Genomic DNA, 20,390 nt, shown 5'->3' with positions numbered 1-20,390 from the left:
AATGAGGCTTCCCTCTCGCAATTTTTTGACAAAATCGCCATCCACTCATTCACGCATTTTACATTTGCAAACCTTGCATTCTCAGTTGGGATTTTGAAAAGTGGTCTTCTCGTTTTGTCATTTGTGGGGGTTCTGTTGTTTATAGTCGAATTCATCAAAAAGTGGTCATGAGGAGGAGAAGGGGTAGCTGGGGTATCATTCATCATGGGTATCAGACCAGGTCCGACCCCTTGGCTCAAAGCCCTAGTCCTGAAAGGATTGAAAAACTTGATTGAGGGCTCGAGTTATGTGGAGGACACTTCCTTACCGCCGAACTTGCCTAGATGAAGGACGGTAATTCAATGCCCACCCCCCAAGCGAATACGGGAGTTTGCAAGGAACTCCGGCAGGATCAGGAAAGTCACATTAAGGGGAAAAATTTGGAAAAAGAAAAAGTGCACCCAAAGGACGCCCCAGCCTACTGGGCTGTAGAAGAGAGCTGCAGGTCTGAGGTGGGGTGCTGACTATGCCTACTGTAGCCTCGTGTCACCAGCAAAAACAAGAGCACTGAAGATGCAGGCAAAGCACTATAAAGTGTGAAAAGGATCTTTCTTTCTTTCTTGGATTTCTTGGCTATCAACCAGCGGCATGTGGCCAAGGTTATTAAGCCAATGGATCCTATTTATTTTATCAATCTATATAAGGTCATAAAGTTTTGTCTCCCTTAGAAAAACGATTAATTTAGTTATTATTTTTTCATCGTTTGTTAAAAGGTTTGATATTGTGAGTGGCAGGTTTTTCATTCTGAAGAATTTTTTTTATGGATTGTCTGGAATTATTATATTTATGGCAGGTTATCATGAGATGGGCTATTGTGAGGATGTTTGTGCAATGTGGGCATTGTGGAGGGAAACATTTTTCTATGTATGGCATGAGGTGGGTTAGTCTTGTGGCGTTAACTCTCAGGTGCGCCAACACCACCTCCTCCCTTCTGTTTTTTCTGTGGGCTGTGTCCCACAGTTCAATTGTTGGCTTCATTGTTTCTATTTGTAGGTTGGTCCACTCACTTTGCCACAGGAGATGTATTTTTGCTTTTATAAGAGACACAAAACACCTGAGATCTGTACGGACTATGCTAAGGTCCAGATCATCAGTTGACCCGGCTAATTTGTCAGCCTGCTCATTGCCATGGATACCAGAGTGGCCTGGTACCCATATTAGCTTGATTGACTTATTGGCACCATGTAGCTTACGAATATTACCCAGTAGTTCATTTTTGTGGTTTCTAGTGATTTAATGGCTTTAAGTGAACTTCATGAATCTGAAAAAATTACTATTCTATTGTGGGTCGTCGATAGTGCAAAATCAAGGGCTTTATCAATGGCAAAAAGTTCAGCAAGAAAGATCGATGTATGATTTGGGAGTCTGAACTTTAGTTCACATTCAGTCGACCATACACCCGCACCCACACACTCATCTGTCTTGGAGCCGTTGGTATTTATATGAAAAAAAAAAGATGTTTAACAAGGATCTCTCTGAACCTCTGGCGTACCTCCACCTCCGGCGCCATGGCCTTGGCTGATGGAAGCCATCAGCCAAGAAAAAATTGGGGGTTTCCCATGGCGCTATGTTTGACTGAACCAGGGTATCGATGGTAGAGATTGATTGATTATTTAAAATTATCTGCCGCGTCAACAACTAAGGTCATTAGCGGCGAATACCTTGTTAACTAGAAACATTAAAATGTTTAAAACTTTAAAAATCTATCAATAAATATCTTACAAATAATAATAAATAGATTAAAAATCAAAGCATAAATATTATGCTCTAAGTGCATAAAATTATTGCATAAACATTATGCATAATTAAATTTATTGAAAATATTAGTCTCCCTAAGGAAATTAATAAGACCCTCTATGTCACAATCTTCCCCCAATACGTTTTTCAGTGTATATGGGGGAGACAAGTACATACGTCTTTGGTCTGAGAATGTTGCACATCTTTCCACTACATGTGCGATCGTTAATGGCTCTTGGCATCCTTCACAAAGTGCTTCATTTTTAGCCATCATTGGCCCATGAATCAGTCTTGTGTGCCCGATTCTTATTCTTGTTAATACAACTTCCACTTTTCGGTTGGGATGGATGTTAGTCGCCCAACTGCCAAGGTCATCTCTAATGTCTCGCAGTTTGTTTCTGGAGGTATGCCTCCATTGTTCCCTCCATTTATCACGAAGACAACTTCTGATGCTGGGTTTCAGGTCGGTGTGTGGGAGAGGAAAACGAGCATCACAAGGCTGAGTGGCAGCTGCCTTTGCCTTCTGATCAGCTCGCTCATTCCCACTGATACCAACATGCGCTGGCACCCAACATAGAGTTATCTTTTTACGTGTTGACATCAGTGCAAGCCAATCTTGAACCTCCCTCACTAATGGATGTGATGAGTTTAAGCTCTTGATTGCTTGTAAGGCACTACGAGAGTCACAATATATCACAACAGAATGGTTCGTAAGATCTCTAGTCATCTTAACTGCTGTAAGGATGGCATGTAACTCTGAAGTGAAGATCGAGGCTGCTAGAGAAAGACTGCCAGATGCAATCTTCCTTCTGCTCACTGCTGCAAAACCCACGCCATTTTCAGATTTCGAACCATCTGTATAAATTGCATCTGATCCCCGGTATTTAGAAATGTGCTGAAGAAATTTCTCTCGGACTTCTGCTTCGGATCTCTCCCCTTTCCCAATTCCGACTAAATCCAGCTCAACTTGATTAGTCCAAGGCGGAAATTGGGGAATTCCAACAGCCAGAACCTTAGTGAGACTCAAATTAAGATCTTCCACAAGATTCCTCATTCTCCTACCATAGGATCGGCTATCTTCAAGGGGGTTGAAAACCAATCTGGATGTAGGAGATCCTGGAATCCTTTGTAGTCTCGTGTAGTAAATCAGGTTCATGTATTCTCGGTGTAATGAAAGAGGTGGTTCTCCACTCTCAGCATACAGGGACTCCACAGGTGAAGACCTGAAAGCCCCAGTACAGATTCTGAGAGCTTCATTATGAACCGAGTCTAACATCCGTAGAACAGTGGGAGTTGCAGATGAATAAGCTTCACATCCATAATCAAGCTTACTACAAATAAGCGCTCGGTAAAGCCGTAGTAGCGTTGTGCGGTCTGCACCCCAAGATAGATGTGAAAGAACCCGCAAAATACTAAGTGCTTTTGTAGCCTTTACTTTCAACTGTTTGATGTGAGGCACCCATGTAAGCCTTGAGTCAAAAATTAGACCCAAGTACTTCACCTCTTGGACAAATTGCAGTGGGTTTGCTCCTAAATAGAGGAGAGGATGGAATTTTCCTCGTTTGTGGAAATGTATAGCCATGGTCTTGCTTGGGGAAAATTTGAACCCATGATATGTTGTCCACTGTACAACCTGATTTATTGCAGCCTGCATGTGTCCTTGCACATCCTGTAAGCTTCCTCCTGAGCAGTACAGTGTAAAGTCATCCACATACAGATTACATGAGACAGAACTTGGAACAGCCTTTACAATGTCATTTATAGCAATGGCAAACAGGGTCAAACTTAAGACACTCCCTTGTGGGACCCCTTCCAGCTGATCTTCCAGATTAGAGAAACTGTTTCCCACCCGAACTCTAAATTTCCTGTTAGCAAGGAAGCTTTGTATGAAGGTAGGTAATGCTCCTCTTAAGCCAATGTCATACAACTTCTTGAGTATGCCATGCTTCCAAATAGTATCATAAGCCTTTTCAAGGTCAAAGAAGACTGCTATCATGTGACGTCGCTGTGCGAAGGAATTCTGTATAGCAGTTTCCATCCTTACAAGTGCATCTGTGGTCGATCTCAATCTGATATGGAGTCAGCACGTTTTCCTTTTCTAGCATCCATGTCAACCTGAAGTTTACCATTTTCTCCATCAGCTTGCAGATGCAGCAGGTGAGGGAGATTGGTCTGTAATTTCCTGGTGTGGAAGCATCCTTGCCAGATTTAGGGACAGGAATGATTATAGACTCTTTCCATGTGGATGGCACTGTACCCTCCCTATATATCCTATTGAATAGGTCCAACAAGAACTTTTGGGATCTCTCTGGTAAGTGAGATATCATTTGGTATGGAATATCGTCACTTCCTGGGGCAGTCTTACAGCAGAGCTGCAAAGCAGAGTCCATCTCCTTGCTCAAAAATGGCAAGTTGTATGGAAGTTCTGCTGCAGTCCTACTGAAGAACGACACTGGGTGTTGTTCCTGTTCAGCCCGAAGAGTGGAGAATCGGGCAGTGTAAGATGCTCCAGAGGAGATCTCTGCCATGGATTTAGCTAGCTCATTAGCAACATCTTTTTTATCTGTGATGATTATGCCATCAATCTTCAAAGCAGGTGGTGACAGTGATGTGCTCTTTCCAGCGATCTTACGCACCTTGTCCCATACCCATGCTAAGGGGGTCCCAGAGTTAATCAAGGAGACATACTGTCTCCATGACGTCCGTCTGGCCTCCTTTAGCACTCGCCTGGCCTTGGCTCGGGTCTTTTTGTAATGGATCAAGGTTACATCACTGGGGCGTCGTTTCAACTGCCTTAATGCAGCTTTTCTTGCTCTGACAGCTTGTTGGCATTCATCAGACCACCATGGTACCAGAGGTCGACGGTAATGCCCGCTACTTTTGGGAATGGATGCTTCTGCTGCAAGGTGAATTCGTGATGTGAAGTGATTAACAGCATCTTGAACACACTGGAAATCATTCACAGATCCATGCAATACTGCAGTTGATCTAAAAAGATTCCAGTCTTCATGTTCAAGTCGCCATCTCTGCACTCCATTGGCTGGAATACATTCACCTCCTCCAAAAGTATTGGAAAATGGTCGCTTCCATGTAAGTCTTCCATAACCTGCCAAGTGAAATTCATCTGTGAATCAGGTGAGACAATTGACAGGTCTATATTGAAGAATGTCCCAGTTTGAATTTGGAAATGTGTGGGAGTGTCACTGTTCAATAAAACTGCATCTACTCTTGGGAGCAAGGACTCCAAGGCCCTTCCTCGAGGGTTGCACAAAGTGTCTCCCCAGAGGTGATGCCGACCATTGAAATCTCCCAAGAGTAGAAATGGATGTGGCAATTGCCCAAGTAGATCTTCCAAATCATTTATGTTGAGATTATGTGGAGGAAGGTAGATAGATGCAACAGTGTAAGGTCGTGTCAAGCCTATTCTCACAGCCTTCACCTGCAGTGTTGTCTGCAGGTGGATGGCCTGGAAGGGAATATCTTGACGTACCATTACTGCTACTCCTCCATGAGGTCCATTGTCAAAAGTCCCATAATGGGCTTGAATTTGGAATCCTCTCAGGGAAATCGGATGATTTTCCCTGGTCATAATCTCTTGTAGGCATACACAAACTGGGTTACATGAAGCTATCAGATGTTGCAGTTCTTCCCATTTTGCATGAATTCCCTGACAGTTCCATTAAACTTTAAACTATTTTTTCATAAGGTGTTTGGCAGCACCTGTGGTCAAGGTTTGCCCTACACCTTTAGGCTGTCCCTTTCCTGGATCTTGGGAGAGTCTTTTGAGGGGTTGTTTACCCGTGGAACTAGTTTCCACAGACTTCCTTTTGACAGGCTTAGGATTTCTTTGCCTGGACAAAGAACGGACCTGAGCCTTTGCTTCAGGGGCATTCTGCCTAGCAGCAGAGGCCCCTGTGGATGTGGTGGCAGCTGGAGCTGTCACTGTTGAGACCCCTGGAGCCCTTCCTGACGGCTCCAAAGACCCCACCTTGAAATGAGTCTTTTGAACAGACTCAGGATTCCTTTGCCTGGGCAAAGGACAAACCCGAGCCTTTGGTTCAGGGGCATTCTGCCTAGCAGCAGAGGCCCCTGTGGATATGGTGGCAGCCGGGGCTGTCACCATTGAGGCCTCTGGAGCCTCACCTGATGGCTCCAAAGACCTTACTTTGGGAGGAGGAGTCTCTTCAATAGACCTCTCACTCCTACTCCGTTTCTGGTGGAATTCACCAGAGGCAGTTTCAGCAATTGGGGACTGAGGTTTAAAAGAAGTGGCAGAGTGTGTGGTGTAAGAAGCATTGGAAGGCAAGGGTTGGTGGGAAGGAGGATGGGCCAGAACCGAAGCAAAGGATTTACCTGGCTGTGCAAACAGCACACGGGCATGTCGCTTTGCCTCTCGAAAACTAACTTTCTCCTTGCTCCTTATTATCAATACTTCTTTCTCAAATTTGTACCTTTTACACTGCTTTGAAGAAGCTTCATGAGCTTCTTTGCAGTGGTAACAGCATATTGGACCTGGACAGTTGTCATCTCCTTGATGACCTGTCGTACCACACTTAACACATATTCTTGGTTGTCCATTTTCCTTAAAACGGCAAGATTTGGCTCCATGGCCACATATGGCTTTACCTTGAGGTGGTACCATGCCAACTTAACTGATTCTGGAAGGACCAACGTATTAAAAGTTAGAAGGAGAGCTGCTGTAGACTGTTCCAAACCGTCAACTTTCTTCTTAAAACGTTTTACTGCCACTACATTAAAATTCTCTAGTTCCTCTAACAGTTTCTCCTCAGAATACCTCATCAGGTCTCGGGAAAAGACAATTCCCTTACACTGATTGAGGGTTTTGTGAGAACATGAAACTTTAGCCCCAGGAATGTCGCATATCGCACGCAGACGGTCACTCTCATCTGATGACGAAACCTCAACTATTAGGCTACCATCTCGCTGTGGGGTGATGCGAGGATCACGTTGACATACTTCAACAATTTTTCGATGTACTTCGAAAATATCAAGATCCATGATTGATACACCTTCAATGGTCTTCACTACTAGGTACTTACTATATGAAATGTTTTCATATTTACCAGGTAAGATTTCCTTAGTGGATTGAGGAGGACTTTTCCCCTTCTTACCTGGTTTGGGAGCCCGGGAACCATTACGATTCCCATTCTTGCCCTTTGGAAGCTGGAAAGGTTCCAAAGTGACAATACGTGATGTTCCAGAGGGAATGGTCGGGGGATTGCGTAGGTTGTCAGGGAGAGAGCTAGATCTTTGTAAATTTGTAGTACTCATACAAATTGGAATTCTTCATTTCCTCACCCCCCACCCACCATGGAGTCCAACGAGGGGAAGCTATAGTTGGGGCTCAAAATCTCCCAACAGCCACAGGGGTAATGAGGAAATATACGCAGCCACTATTACAGTACTGATGGCAGTCGCGGGACCTATGCACTACCGACTGAATAGTGTCTGCTTGACCCTAGCCATATTTGACTAGCCGATGACTTGACCGGCCTGATCAAGCCACCCGTACTAACCAGAATTAAAAGTGACCAAAGAGGTGTTTTGCAGCTGCCAGGGAGCAGCGAGCAGCATCACTCAAACCAGGACTCCTGTCATCCTAGATAATTACGGGATGCCACACCGTGCAAACACACATGGAGAGTTCTCCTGGTCCAAGATGGAATGAACCAGGGGTGAGACACCCATCAATCTCATAGGCCTTGGTGCACCAGGAAGCCATTTTGTCTCATCCCTCACTGCGGCAAGGCGGCTTCCGTTAGGGGGGGTTTTGCGGCATAGGTCAGTGCCAACGGCCGCGGTCTGCGTCGGTACGGGAGTACTCTGACTCCACTCAAGACGCTCATACAAGTGCACTTCAGGGCTACAAGACACACACAACAAGCATCTGCATAGCATCAAAACCTTTCAAACTTGTTACCATGCCGAACCATACAACCGGTTGACCCAAATCTACTTTAGACCTAATCAGGCTGTATATATCATAGTAAAAAATGTCTATCAAGCTCCCCAGTTATACCAGCAATGAAATTTAATAAATTTAGTGCTCTTTGACTTTATTCTTTAACTGACCAATTGGTCTTCCAATGGGTCTACTATCAAAAAGTAGCAAGAAACTCGGGCAGAATTTGAAATGTGTATTGGGGGTTCGTATAGAGTTCGCCTGATTGTTCGGCTTCCTCCTATGTGAAAAAATTCCCCATACTCTTTTGAATGGAAAACTTCAAACCCCACTGGAATGCCCCAGTTAGGGTACTCATACCAGTGCCAATTGATGCGATTGCTGAGAATTCTGCATTATTGCTGAGTGCCTAAGCACAATCATCAGCGTACAGTGAGTATTAAGATTCGAGGAGAGATGCTTAAGATGTCATATCATGCATAAAAATAATGGTGGTGACAAGACACTTCCTGGGGACCCCGTTATGCCGAAAAAGTGACATTGTCGGAAAAAATTTTGACAGCAAAAGTTCTGTCAGAAATTAAATATTTGAATAAAAAACAAGGCAAGTTTCCATGTAATCCAAAAGCTTAAAGTCATGTCGTAGGCTTTTTCTATATCTAAAACTATGAATCAAAAATCTTTTTGCAATGCCCTTGATATGATGGCAGCTTTACAGGTGATCGAGCGTTGGGCGTCCCTTTTCTGGAAACCGCACTGCTCGTCAACTAGCAAATTACTGGAATTTAAAAAATGCAATACTGTTAACAATTCGATCCATGACCTTGCATAAGCAACTTGTCAACGCAGTTGGGCGATAGGAGATGGCAAATCTGGGATTACCCCCTCCTTTCAATATGGGAATGATATGGGTGAAGTGCCATGAGTTTGGAAAAGTGTGCTCTTCCAATCATTGTACATTCTAGCAACTTACTCATGTCATCAATGATTAAGATGCGTTATCAGCCCAATCGACTGATCGGGGCATAGGGATGTTCCTCTCCAGGTTCTAGGGCCGGACAAGCTCACATGTTAGATCTTTAGTAATCAAAGTCATCTCCTGTGGCAAAGTGAATGTGCAGCTCAGCCGTGTCCTGATGGTCAGGAAGGTGGATGATTTGCTGAGCTGCTTGTATGAGACAACTGCCTGGCGAGTGCATTAGCAATGTCTCTAGGTGAATCTAAATTGTTACCCTCGTGAATGATGTTGTTGATTTTGAAAGATATTTTTTTCTTATTGATTTTATTGATAGGGGACCAAACCTATGATATTTTGATAGCTGCTTATTATTGTAGAGGACAAAGCTCCGCCAGGGATGTCGCTTTTTGCTTTTCTTATTACTCTATGAGCCCTAGCTCTTGCATGTTTGTAATTGTAAAAAAAAAAAAAAAGTTCCCATTTGTGATGTTATTTTGAAAAGCTTAGGCCTTATTGCGTCAGCACAGCGCCCTGCAGCAATCTGGTGTTCACCATGGAACTCTATGCTTAATACTGTCTGTCGAAGTTTTAGGAATGGATAGCAATGCTGTTTCTATAATCGAATTCTGAATATTGTTAATTTATCATCAATGGTTTCTCCAACAAGTTCGAGCTTGACGCTCTTTGTGAAGGAGACCCAGTCATGCTCTTTTTACGTTAAATTTAGGTGCTGAAGGCGTTCTCACTGTGGCGCATGAATATTTAGATCTAAATAGGAAGATGTTGCTACCAATGAGTCGTCAATGTTGTGCGACAGGTACTTGGCTGCTATTGAGGAAAAGACCAATGATAAGTCAATAAAGCTCAATTTACCGGTATACTTATCGCCCACCGCGTCGGACTAACATCGTTCAGAAGGAATAATCAGACTCATTAAATCAACTAACATACTTGATCACCTATACCATCCACCACCAGGGAACCCCATAAAGTATGAGAGCATTAAAATCACCTAAAATACTTTATTTTATGGCAGACATTCCTGAAGGACAGAGCTCAGATAGAGTATCACTGTATAGGTGGACCAAAACTGAACATATAACCAGATACGTGCCATTAATTTTTATTTGCATGCGACAAACGACAAAGTAGAATCAATAGTCACTTCTGTAAAAGGGAGGCTTTGGTGTATGTGACATGGCGACTCCCCCTACACCCCTACCTAACGATTCCTTCTACATAAATGGTAGTTCTCAGCGAAACGACCTCGTCAGAGACGAGGTGTGTTAAATGCGTTTTTGGAAAACCTATAATATCTTGGGAGCATAGGACGAGGCTAAATTAAGGTCATTTACTTAGATCTAAGACTTCGACAGTTCCAATTGTAATGGTCCGATGCGAAGATACGTTTTATGGGGTTTTGGAAGTTCCTTGTCCACCCAGTTTTATTTTCTTTTTTAGGGAAGGAGGATTGCCTCCTCTCCCTCGCTTCCGGGATCTCTCCTCAAGATGGTTGGAGACAGAAGCCTCCAGTCTGACACCTCCTGGCGAGGGAGGAAGAATGACAGATTGCGATCTGTTCTCTCTCTAGAGAGTGATCGCGAGCCAGGCGAAGTCTCGCAGAGTCGCACGGACGGGGAGGGGCGATCGGGACTGTGATTCGGTATCAGATTCCTTAGGATGTTTATCTGGGTGATGAGGTCATTGATCAACCAATTTAGTTAGTTGATATACTTTATATTTAATTCTTTAACGGTTTGTTTGATCAGAATTTCTTTATCCTTAGCTGCAAGCGTTGACTGACATTATTGCACTAGGGGTGATGTAGTACTGCTTTAATGCTGTTCCTACATGTCTCAGTCTTCTTCAGGGATGCTGCACTCAGCAGATTCGACTGATGAGGACCTCCACAGTAGCACATATGGAAATCTGGCTAGTACATGTGATGGTGTCATGGCGTACAGCACATTTATGGCATACAAATTTACTGGAGTCTTTCTCAAATACATTCTTAATGAGGTGTGTCGAATTGTGGGCCATCTAGTACAAATTCCTTGCTTGTGTGGAATAAAGGTATTACGTTGAAAAGTCAAGAACCGACGTTGACATACTCTAGGGATTTTATTTACAGCATAGGTAAAAAACACAGTCCAGTTTTCGTTCTCACATTCCATCTTTCTGGTCATACAATGAAGTCACACTACATTCGGGGCATCATGCTCTCAAGAATTTCATCTTCTTCCATCGTCCTCAAAATCCCGCGAAGATTACTCCCTACGGTATCTTGGGCCAATAGGAATAGTTCTTTAACAAAGATCATAAATTTGCGTCAACTGAAGTAAATCCTTAATCTGGGAGCTATAGTGTACTTTAACAAGAGGCTTCCTTCTCGCAATTTTTTGACAAAATCAAAAACACCGTCCACTTCGACCTCAAGGAACTTTTTGATGATAAAGGGGTTCACATTCAAAAGCAATTCATTCATTCACGTGTCCTTTGTGACGGTGTACACTTAGGACCAACTGATAGATCTCTTGGTGGCTGTGCACAAGTCTGGAGCCATTCTTTTGTAACAAAAAATCACAAAAATCTATTAGGGGACAGCCATAAACTGCTGAGAATAGCTTAAGTCTATTACTTGTTTTTGAGTATCCGAGCCAGTTATTTTATTTGTAATATAAATGAGATCAGCGGACTACCTGAATGCCCACACGGCACAAGTGGCCGCACTGATTTGCGTTTCGCGAAACAATTGCAACATTATTTTTTGCACATATTGTGTACACAAGGTAAGAAAAAAAATCAGTCCGAGACAAAGATGTGTTTCTTTCTCTTCCCAACCCAAAGAACGGGGCCATGCTAATGAATTTTTACATTACACTGTTGCAATCTTAATATATTAAACATGGGATTAAATATTGTAAGAATAGCATGAGAGAGACAATATACGTCTCACAATTGGTGCCTAGTGGCGGGTTAAGATTATCTTATAGTTCCAGATACACCTCGGTAATGATAAATATATTTATGATGGCATACTTTCAAACATTTATATTTGTGATATATTTGTAATCCTCCATCTACAAAACTGCATTTTTTTCTGTTCTTGTAGTACTGCAGCTCTCATATTTAGATGATGCCACCCAAAACAAAAATTATTTCAGGTGTTGAATCACAGGTTGGTAATGAGCCACAGTGTGCTGGCACAATACAAGTTCTGGAAGAGGTCGATCGCGTTGTTATCCCAGAGGTACGCGACGATAATGTCGAAATTTCCCGAAACCTCTCGATGCATGAGGAGATTATGAAGATGTTGCATAGTATGAAAGCAGAGTTGAGAGAAGTGAAGAATAAGAATGATAGTTTGGATGTGGAGCTAAGAGAAATGACAAGTAGGAATGAAAATTTAGACAGGAAGCTGTGGGAGAAAGAGTTGAAAGAGCACGGAAGAGCGAGTGTTGTAGGACATGAAAGTGAAATTGATGTGAACATAAGGAGTGAAAGTTCGTTAGAGGAACATCAGGAACAGAGACGTTCATTCGATCATGCACCCCCACCTCAGAATCCATTGATCGCGCAAGGGTTACCCCATGATTGGCCGGTTCATCAACCACATTTACATCAGCCAGAGCATCCTAACGATGCCATACCACCGAGATTCATCCTTACACCTTCTCCATTACCCACTTTCCTTAATGTTGCCTATGCTGTAAGTCTTTTATAGTTAACAGGGACTCCATTCCGATATTTTGCGGTGAAACTATAGCCCGCCAAAAAGAAACCAAGACCTTGAAACTTGGATCATGATTCGTCCTGCAACAGACGAGGTACTTCTCAGAACTGTTAAGGCTCACTGTAGGGGCAATGCAAATCTTATTGTTAATGGTCCTGCTTTTTATGTTTTTGTGAATTTGGTTTTCTTTAAAGCTGAATTGTATAGGAAGTTTCGGGGAACATATAACTTTCATACTTTATCAAGGTGCTAGATAGCCATAAGATGACACCTGGGCAAGCTCCTCTAGATTATTTTACTTCTCTTGAGGTATATATACATCAGGGTTATCGTGATCACACCGAATCAATTGGCAATCCTAAACAGCTCATATATCGCATGTTCCTTCAGGCCGTCCTAAACGGGCTGAGAGACTTTTTAACTATCAAAGAGGATGAGCCCCCACCAGTAATAGCAGAGTTTGTTCAGCGAACTTATAATACTAGAATGGGCGTCTGTCAGTATGACACTAACTCTTTGCAACCTGAACCCATACCAGCTAGGCAGCAGCAGTTTCGGCGGTATATTAATGTCACACACACACCTAAATGGTGCGATTTTCACAAACTGTGTACTCACAACACACATGAATGTCGTGCAGCTAATAAACTACTGCATGTTTCAATTGTAGGCAAGGGCACAACGCAGCCAACTGTCTCTTTCCTGAATGCCAGCATCGCCAACCCCAGTCGACGTCAGATGCTCTCGAGATGCAATCAGTGCTGAGAACTCCAGCAGAAATACCCAACTAGTCAGACTATATCAGGAGTGTCAAGGGTCCCAGAAGAAGCGTCTTGAGAGGGAAAACTCGGATTTAACATTTCTTCCAAAGTTATAGTTACTCATAGGCTTCTTTGTGTCAAGAATCTAACGTTTCCAGGTGACATTTTGCTTGGTATGGACCTGGTTAAGGCGTGTCAATTTCAAACTTACCATACCAGCCCACCTTCAGCTTACCTCATCATTAACAAGTGTGACTTGTTAGTGCACTTTACAGACGCACAGTCACTGCACGTAAGTCTTGTTTCAGTGCCAGACATGTTCACCACAGAGCTAGATGCTTCCGCCGTTAAGTGTACAGCCACAGCAAGCTCTATGAACACAGCCATTGCAAACAAGACTTGCCACATTCAAAAAGATCTGGCAGACACTTTCTCGGTTGATTCACATCATGTTCACATTTATAGAACCACATCAATTCCGGGTAAAGCTGCCAAGTTCGTCAGATGCAAGGTCTCTAGGGATGTTACAGGAGATGCAGTGTTTCTAGAAGCTCAAGGTAAATCTATGTTCGTGGTTCCAAATAGTGTTGCAAAAATCACACCACAAAGAGAATGTGATGTTTGGGTTGTTAATCTTGGCACGAGACCACTCACTCTTAAAGATGGTAAGAAGCTAGGTGATGTTTACACCAGTTATGGTTGTGAAGCTGACTCTTCTCTTCTGGTCGAGGAATCCCCAGTGTTGTGGGGCATTTCACAGGTTAAGGTATCCCTGGTCAGGCCAGAAGACTTTGAGCACCCATCCTTTGCAGAGGATGGTGCTTATGGCCTCTATGATTTTGGGTATGAGCATGACCATTTCACCATCTTTCCTGAGTTGACCTCTCTCCATCACCCGCCTGTGTAGTAACTACATATGATAGCCAAATAAAAATTGTAGGTCATAAGAGTGGAGTTTTGTCATCACAAGGACTTCCTAGCGAGTTGGAAGACATGTATCGGTATCTATTATTTGGGGATAAAACAAGCATCGGTACAGTACCTGGTATTCAGCACACCATAATAACCCTTTGAAACTAAGCCTATCTGTACACGGCAGTGGTACCTTCCACATCAAGGCAGAGTCTGACGAGATACTAGAGGCTGGAGTAATTGAGCCTAGCACTTCACCATGGCTCTCTCCAGTTATTTTAGTTAAAAAGAAAGATGGTTCGATAAGGTTCTGTGTGGACCAGACCGGACCATTTATCAGCTGGTGGTCCCTCAGTCTCTCAGAGCAATGGCACTTAAGCTTGTGCATGGGCCTCCTTTTGCTGCTCATCCTTGTGTTCACCGGACGAATCGTAATCACAGAAACATGTATTGCTTTCCAAATATGTTGAAAGAGTCTCGATTGTATGTCCAGACTTGCGGGACTTGCCAGCGGTGCAGAGGAAACACTGAGAAAGGTCCATTAGAGTCCTTATCAGCAACGAGATTCCCTATGGAGCATGTCTCTGCCGATATCACAGATTTGGAGCTTTCCAAAAAGGGCTATCACTACGTTTTAAGTATAGTTAATATCCACAGTCGCTTTGTACAGTTAAATCCCCTCAGATATAAGACTTCAGCCACTATAACAAATGCCTTTATAGATCACTAGGTCACTCTCTTTGGCCTACCTCGATATCTACTCACAGATAATGGTCCAGAGTTCACTGTTGGACTGTTCAGAGAGGTCTGCCATAACTTGCAGGTCAACCATCACTTAACCATAGCTTATCATCTGCAGAACAATGGTATGATAGAGGGAACCAAGTTGGAGGTGGATGCTTTGGCTATGCTTGCAGAGAAAGAACCCCACCGTTGGCCCAAGTATCTCTTCACTGTGCGTCTGTGCCTCAACTCTTCCATCCATTGGTCTATGTATGAACAGCCTCTTTTCTTAATATTAGTCTGACACATGCACTTTCCATTAACAAACACGAATCTAACAGAGTCCGACTATGTTGAAGCCTCTAAATTTCAGGAGAGTATGAGAAAGGCAAGAGATTTGGCAACAGATACGGCTAGGCATGCACAGGAAACATGGACTAGGCATTGTAACAGTCGCTTTCTCTCCGGCTATAGGTTCCTCCATTCCTGCCGAATTGTTAGAAAACGAGGGCCAGTAGCTTTCTTGCTGGTGCCACCTAGCACACTATGCCGGGCTCACGCAAATGATTCGAAGCCTTATGTCCCTCCTTTAGAGCTCGACTTCGGACCTGGCGATCCTGAGCCCAACGACGAGCCTGTTGCCACAGCATCCATATCTAAAGGGAAACTACTCCCTGGAAGAATTACTTCTCGGTTCAGTTAGGGTCCATCAGACTAGGCACCCAAGGTCGAAATTGACCACCCAGTTTGGTGACGATGCTGGTAGATTCTCAGTCGTAGGTGATACTTAGGATTGTTCTTTTACATTTGTGTTTCTTTGATTTTTAGTCTGTTAGGCTTTGTTTTAGTTTGTTTGTTCGTTTTCTTACTCATTTTCATTTAATGCTTGTATTTTCCATTTAGTTCATCCCATTTCTCGTTTTGCTCTGCGAACTTTTACCTTTATCCTTTTACCCTTATTTGTTTTATTATTTTAAATTATTTTGTAGTTTATTTTCCTGGTTTTACGTTTTATATTTTACGTTACATGTTGTTAAATTCCCTTGTATGGGATTTTATTATTTGTAAATAAGTTTACTTGTATTTTTTGTTACGTATATTTTACCTCAGTTTTTACAATGTCATTTTTTCCTCTATTTTGTTGTTTCTCTTAGTAATTTTTCAACTGATACAATTGTAAACTTCATTTTTATTTCTGTCTTGTTTAAAGTTCATTTAATATTTATTTACCATTTGTATTGTCTTTACTTGTTTTGCGGTTTCATAATATGCCATATTTTAGGAGCGCTCACTATGGTGCTTTGCACGGGCCATCCTCGAAGGATTTGTCCCCTCTCCACGGCCGCCTCAGCACTTCTAGCCGGGGGTGGACTGTAAGCTGAGAAACCCGTCTCCATGCAACATTGCAGCATTTACCAACAAAGCGATGTGCATACTCACCAGTATTGTTTTCTTTACGAGTTTATTGGCCTGCTTACCTAGTCTGGACATAAATATCTAAACCATGCATGTTTTTTTAACATCTCAGTTTTATTCACTTATCATTTTTACAATATCTTTTAAGTCTTTTACTATTTTTTGAGTATCCGAGCCAGGTATTTTAATTGTATTCAAAATGAGATCAGTGGAATACCTGAATGCCCACACGAAACAAGTGGCCACACTTATTTGCGTTTCGCGAAACAATCGCGACAATATTTTTCGCACATACTGTGCAAAGTAAGAGAAAATAAGTTAGTCTTCTCCAAGACACCGACATGTTTCTTTCTCCTCCAACCCAATGAACTTTACAGTGACATACCACAACCGTCACAGATTGATACTTAGAAGATAAGTAGTTGGCTGCTCATTTTTATCCATGTATCTATTTTACGCTGTATGCCTATCCTTATGCGCTTCATGAACCAAATGCATATATTACAAGTGTCTCCGTCAATAATTATCTGTCCACATAAACAGTTTTAGCCGGCCAGTTTAGTGTTTTCATTCGCATTCTTAGTTATTTCGTTTGCCTTATTTGTACCTTTTATATCTTCGGGGATATTTCATATGATTTTACTGTTTTATTGTTTTGTTTTTATTTCTATTTTGCCTTCACTTTATGACCAGACGTTCATTTCATCTTTTCGTCAATAGATATTGTAGAATACGGGTTTTATGCGCGAGCTGGCGAGATATTGCCGCTCGCTAACACCCACCTACCACTGCCTCGCCACGCTACGTTCGCTCCCGCATTACCCCGGGGGAACTCAGAATCTGCCAGTTCTGCAACGCATGAGCTCGAAGCTCACTTGATATTAGAGCCTTTCACGGCCATGCTAATTGATTTATACATTACACTATTGCAATCTTAATATATTAAACATGGGAATAGCATACCTCTCATATATATATATATATATATATATATATATATATATATATATATATATATATATGTATATATGTATATATATGTATATATATACATCATCATCATCATCAAGGGGCTAACGCCGACGGGGGCGCATGGCCGCATCCACCCTTCGCTTCCAGCCACGAGGATCCCTCGAGGCGAGTCTCCAGGCAGGCACACGGCCCATCTCTAGTTCCTCGCGACAGGTCTCGTCGAGCTGCCCAAGCCATGATCTCCTAGGACGTCCCACAGGTCTCCTCCACCCAGGGTTGTCTCGCAGAGAGACAACCTGGTGGGCAGGGTCGTCCATAGGGAGGCGAGCTAGGTGGCCATATAGCCTGAGTTGGCGATCCCAGATTATGCAAGTAACAGGTCCCATGCCAGTCTCACGGTGTAACCGCCGGTTGGACACGTGGTCCTGCCAACTGTACCCCATGATCCGGCGAAAGGACTTGTTACAAAAGGCATCAAGGCGAGACTCCAAGGCACTGGATAGCGTCCAGGTTTCGCTTCCATAGAGCAAAACTGGAAGTATCAAGGCCTTGAAGACACGCAGCTTGGTCCTTCTGCATAGGTACCGACATCTCCAAACGCTCTTGTTGATCGAGTTCATGGCTCCTGTTGCCAGACCAATCCGTCTACTGACTTCCTGGTCTGACAACCCAGAGATATGGACTACGCTACCAAGGTATGTAAAACTTTCTGTGACTTCAACGTCCTCTCCAAGGACTCAGATAGGATGGCAACATCGTCGGCAAAGTCAAGGTCCGAGACCTTAATATTGCCTAGTGTTGCTCCGCACTGACTTTGGCTAGTAGCTCTGCCCATTATCCAGTCCATACAAGTGTTGAAAAGTGTGGGTGCAAGGACACAGCCTTGCCTCACCCATGAATTAACAGGGAAGAAGTTCGACATACCCCCACCACACTTTACAGCACTTTCAATACCAGTATAGAGGCTTGCTATCAGGCCAATAATCTGTGTCGGAATTCCCCTGAGCCTCAGGATCTCCCATAGCGATTCCCGATGCACCGAGTCAAACGCCTTCTTGAGGTCGATGTAGGCTGCAAGCATCCCACGACCAAACTCACGACGGCGTTCCACAATTACTCGAAGCGCTAGTATACGGTCTATTGTGGACTTGCCAGGAGTAAATCCAGACTGCTCCGGTCTCTGGTGCCTCAGTAGGTGGTTGCGGATCCGTTTCAGAAGAATGTGAGCGAGAACCTTGCCTGGTATGCTGAGCAGTGTAATGCCATGGTAGTTGCTACAGTCCCAACGATCCCCTTTCCCCTTCCAGAGAGGGATGACCACGCCCCTCAGCAGGTCAGGGGGAATGGTACCAGACTGCCAAATGGCAGTCAGGACTGTATGCAGGCCCCGAGCCATAGGTTCACCCCCAGCCTTTAGCAATTCAGCAGGGATATCACATATGCCTGCAGCTTTCCCACTCTTCAGCTTGGAAATCGCCAGCCTAACCTCTGTTAGGGTAGGAGGTTCCTCGCTGATGGGTGGGTCCGGCACAGGCACTGAGACATCGCTTGCATCCAAGCTAACTGTTGGAGGGTCCACCTGGTACAACTGTTCAAAGTACTCAGCCCAACGTTCACGAACCCCAACATGATCTGAGATGATCCGTCCATCCGCTGATCGGACTGCAGTCATCTGTGAGGAGGGCTTAGGGTTCAGTTTTCTCAGGGCTTGGTAGGCAGGGCGAAGGTCATTTACCAAGAAAGGGCCTTCAACCTCCTCAGCAAGATTCCTGATAAACTGTTCCTTGTCCCTTCTCAGCAGTGTCCGAGCCCTACGCTCCATGGAACGACGCAAGACTTGATTCCCATTCAGCCGAGCCTTGCGACACGCTTCAGTGGCCTCTAATGTCTCCGGGGAGATGGTATTCTGCCTTGTCCTTGGGCGTACGCCAATGGACTCCTGAGCTGCTTCGAGTGTTACGCGCTTGAAGGACTCCCACAGAGCAACTGGATCTGTCAGGTTGCTGGTTTCTGAGAATCGGTCAGAGACTGCCGTGGCGAACCCACGGGCACACTCCTCCTCCCTTAGTCTGTCCAAGTGAAACACCTTAGGGTGGCCACTGGAGGGACGGGGAGTTTTGAAGTGGACCCGCAGGGTAGCCACAAGCAGCCTATGGTCGGTGCCACAGAACTCAGCACTCCGGTAAACCATGCAGTTCTGGAGGATCCTCCATCGCGTGCTAACAAGAATGTGGTCGATCTCCTTGGCCACATTACCCGTATCGCTGTACCAAGTCCAGCGATGCGAGTTGGAGCGCTGGTACCAGGAGCCAGAGATCCTCATTTTCTGGGACCTAGCAATATATATATACATGTGTATATATATATATATACATATACACACAGACATACACATTTACAGTTGAGGAATTATATTTCAGTACAATTGCTGGGTCCCATTTTTCTACATCTGGTAGCCCCTTCGATGTAAATATATCGTAAAAAGTATTTCTATGAATGAGGCGAAACCTTAAGTTGTTTTAAGAAAGAGTGTGATTGGTAGAATATAAATGACCAAAAAGTGTATTAGTATCTATTTTTGTAAACTACGTAAGCCATTTAATTTTTTTATTTAATCACTTTGTAGTGGGATTTTTTTTCTTCTTTCTTTCTTTCTTTTTGCGATTTCCTTTAATTGTTTGTTTATCGAAATGGCAACACCTTTGGAAGTGAGGCGGAATTTCTCCCTTCTTTCAGTACAGCAAGTATCAATTTTAGCTGCATATTTCCTGAAAATGGAAAACGCTCCGTGCTTTAAATATATATGTTTGGCAGCTGTATGAAATCAAAATCTTCAAAATAATTTGTAAATGGTTTTCCTAGCAGCCGCTAATCGATGTGCGTGCGTGTGGCGTGCGAGTGTGTGTGCAATGTCTATAGTCAATATTTTGTGAATAATAACGCAACAGCATGTATAATTCTTTTCGATTTTTTTATCATAGTTTTCGCTCTTATTATTCCATAAGTCGTGGCGATTCTCTGTGGAGTCGCATTAAATCAGCTAAGCGAGAAAATACATGTTTGCTTGTTTTAGCTCGAACAACTACTAGTTGAGTGGTTCTAAGGAGAGTGAAAAACAAGTTTAAAAACTTACTCCCAATGTATATGCTGGATGATGTATGATTAAAGAAAAAAAAAAAAAAAAAATCTTATTCAGACAGATGGAATTTAATCTTG

The 20,390-nt window shown here is 43.4% G+C and overlaps 1 pseudogene; it reads left to right on the top strand.

The window, feature by feature from the left end:
* The first annotated feature begins 15,093 nt into the window (after positions 1-15,093).
* On the top strand, positions 15,094-16,146 carry LOC119579894 (annotated as a pseudogene).
* Positions 16,147-20,390: the final 4,244 nt, after the last annotated feature.

Source organism: Penaeus monodon, chromosome 13, assembly GCF_015228065.2.
Source record: "Penaeus monodon isolate SGIC_2016 chromosome 13, NSTDA_Pmon_1, whole genome shotgun sequence".
Taxonomy (NCBI): Eukaryota; Metazoa; Arthropoda; class Malacostraca; order Decapoda; family Penaeidae; genus Penaeus; species Penaeus monodon.
Note: the sequence above shows the minus strand (reverse complement) of the source record. Positions and strands in the feature narration are given on the sequence as shown.